Source organism: Bison bison, unplaced genomic scaffold (assembly GCF_000754665.1).
Source record: "Bison bison bison isolate TAMUID 2011002044 unplaced genomic scaffold, Bison_UMD1.0 scf7180017864037, whole genome shotgun sequence".
Lineage (NCBI taxonomy): Eukaryota > Metazoa > Chordata > Mammalia > Artiodactyla > Bovidae > Bison > Bison bison.
The window spans coordinates 4,831,938-4,835,257 of NW_011494609.1; positions in this window are offsets into that span (position 1 = coordinate 4,831,938).

The following is a 3,320-nucleotide window of genomic DNA, read 5'->3' on the forward strand; positions in this document are numbered from 1 at the left end:
CCCCTGCCCTTACACACATTAATGAATATATAGAAGAAATAAGTATTAACCTTTGATATAAATCACATTAGACCTTAGGCTAAGTAAATTCTTTCCTTAACTAAAACCCACTACACCCTCACCCTATAGGAATGTAACTTTATTTGGGTGGCGTCTGTTTTAAGAATAATCACCCCTGGAGAAAGAAGTGTCCTGGTTGACTGACCACTGTCACAAGGAGAGGATCATAAATTGTCAGCAGGCCCCCTGGCCAGAAGATGATGTAACACCCCTAAGACCTCTGTATACATTTGTATGAAGCACCTGACTTTGATAAAAGTCAGGACTGCTGACCCCACGTGACTTTTGCATAACATCTCAGTGTATAAAAGTAGACCATGGAAAATAAAGAATTGGGATCAGTTCCTCGAAAGACTGGTCTCCCCATGTCGCTCTCTCTCTCACTCTGGTTGAGTCTCCATCTGGAGCGTGGAACCCGCCATGCTTACCAATTATGCCTGGGCTTCTAAGATCCAACCGGGGAGGCCTCAGTGTGTCCTCTCCTTCGGGAGAACGGAAGGATGCCTGCAGCCTACGTAAGTGGTGCAAACTTCTTGTATTGAAGTTTTATTGGTCTCCCCTGTAAACCAAGCTATTCAGCCTCTTTTCTCCACTGAATTTTCCTACTGAGCCATCCTCATTCTATTACTCTTTATATCTCTAATTAATATCTAATTGAAGCTATTGTATCCTGATCTTCGCCGACGCCGTCCCCGCTTTGAACTCCCTGGATCAGCCAGGGCTGGACCCCGGCAGACTGTTGAAGCCTGTCTTGGAGAATTTTGAGCATTACTTTATTAGAGTGTGAGATAAGTGCAATTGTGAGGTAGAATTTGAGCATTCTTTGGCATTGCCTTTCTTTGGAGTTGGAATGAAAACAACTTTTCTAGTCCTGTGGCCACTGCTGAGTTTTCCAAATTTGCTGACTTATTGAGTTCAGCACTTTAACAGCATCATCTTTGAGGATTTGAAATAGCTCAGCTGGAATTCCGTCACCTCCACTAGCTTTGTTGGTAGTGATGCTTCCAAAGGCCCATTTGACTTCACATTCCAGGATGTCTGGCTCTAGGTGAGTGATCACACCATCATGGTTATCTGGGTCATTAAGATGTTTTCTGTATAGTTCTGTGTATTCTTGCCACCTCTTCTTAATACCTTCTGTTTCTGTTAGGTCCATACCGTTTCTGTCCTTTATTGTGCCCATCTTAATATCCACCCAATACCCAACGATTGCACAGCTCTGGAACAATCTGAACCCTATAAACTCAAAACTAACAGAGCTCCCCCAGCACCCAGATTCCTCCTCTCAGAAGAAATGCCTGAGTCCGACCAAATCGAGCAGATCGCACAGTAGGGGCACGAGGAGAAGAGCAGAGGGGGTTGATTTCTTAACGTCCCAGGCCAGACTGTTCATCGCTTTGTGAAAACAGCAAAAGAGGAGGCACTAGGGCTATGAAGTTAAAGCGCTATGCCTGCCCACTGCTGCTTGCCAGATTCAGGAGAAGCTTTCATTTGTCTTGCTTTTTACAATAAGCAGCAGTGGACAATCACAAGGGAAATCTACACAAGCATTATCAAATCCCTGCCTACAATATCTGGGTGCCAGGAAAATGCAGGCCTTCCTGCATATTGAAACATTCCCATAATGGCACGACTATCACAACACTAACAGGAGGAAACCACCAGTCCCGGGAGTATGGGCACCGGCACCGTTCTGAGACTAATGTTTTTACGTTGTGGTCAGATTGAGTGAGTCAATACTCTGATATCATTGAGAATCAATTGTCTGAGTGAAAGGAGATGTTTATACGGTGGGTGAGGTTAAGTAAAAACACTGTATTCCTAAATTCAAATGGTATAAATACAAAATGATGAGCTTTGTACACAAAAGGACTGAAAACAGTGCCCAAACCCAATCAGTAGTCACCCCCAAGTGAGCAGATTTCTCATTAAAACCATCTGCGGCTTTTGGAAGAAATGGAAGATTTCATGTCTGAGTCAGGAAATGAACAATCTAAAACATTGTGTCCACCAGGAGGCAAGGAAGCCACCATGGGTCACCAGGTCCATGTCAAAAACGTTCGCTGAAGAGGCCCCCCCTGACTAAAGACGTGAGAATTATCACATTGAAACACTGAGCTTCCCTGCGGCTCAGTGATAAAGAATCTGCCTGCCAATGCAGAAGACATGGGTTTGATCCCTGGTCCAGCAGCTAAGCCTGTGTGCCACAACTCCTGAGCCCGTGGTCCAAATTCTGGGAGCTGCAACTTCTAAAGCCTGTCTGCCTAGAGCCTGTGCTCCGCAACAAGAGAAGCCACCGCAATAAGAAGCTGGTGCACCACAATGCAGAGCAGACCCTGCTCACTGCAACTAGAGAAAAGCTCATGCAGCAACGATGACCGAGCACAACCGAGAATAACTAAACAAAAGTTTTTAAAAACACATTGAATGTTTAAATCCCTGTGAAGACAGATGGTCGTCTGGGGAATCAGGTGGTCACATCCATGCTCAGAAGACTCCAGACTTGCAGAGCCAAGGCAAGTCCAGCCCAGCCTTTTCTCTCCAAACTTGGGCCCCTCCATCATGATCACGTGGCTCTAGCCCGGGGGCTTCTGTCTGAGCTGCAGGGGGCAGGGTCCATTCCCTCCCGCTAGAGACCCTCACCCTTGCCATGCCCTCTGCCTGCACCATTCCTCCCGCCCATGGTCATGTCCCTATGTGGCCGTGATTCGGATCTGTACACTGACACGTCTTCATCCCCCGACGTGATCACAGACTAGCACTCCATGCTTTCTTACCTGTGCTTCAGCGAGGCCCCGACGGGGGCGTACATCCCCGCCCCCCACCTCTGCACCAGTGCTAGGCCTAGAGTACGGGCTCACTCAGTGAAGGCATTTCTGCCCCTTGGCCTCAATTCTGATCTCCATCCCCCCCAGAGCAAGTTGTGTTAATCCCCCTCCTAACACGTTGTTCCATTTCTCGGAAGGGAGGAAATGGGTTCTGATCCTCCCTGAGGGGAGGCCGGTTGGTTCCCTTGCCAGGACTCCTTGCAGGTGTGGCCACAGCAGTGCACCTGGGGCCAGACAGCCGTCCCTGAGCTCTGGGCCATGCTCCTGGATGGGGCAGCAGGGTGGGGAGGGGGAGCAGAGACAGGACCCCATGGCTCCGAGGAGCAGATGCCCACATTCCTGGGGGTCATTTCAGTCCTAGGCACTGCCACCCCCAGGCATCACGATGTCCTGGGCAGGTTGGACCCAGAAGAAGCCTCATTTGGGAAGGGT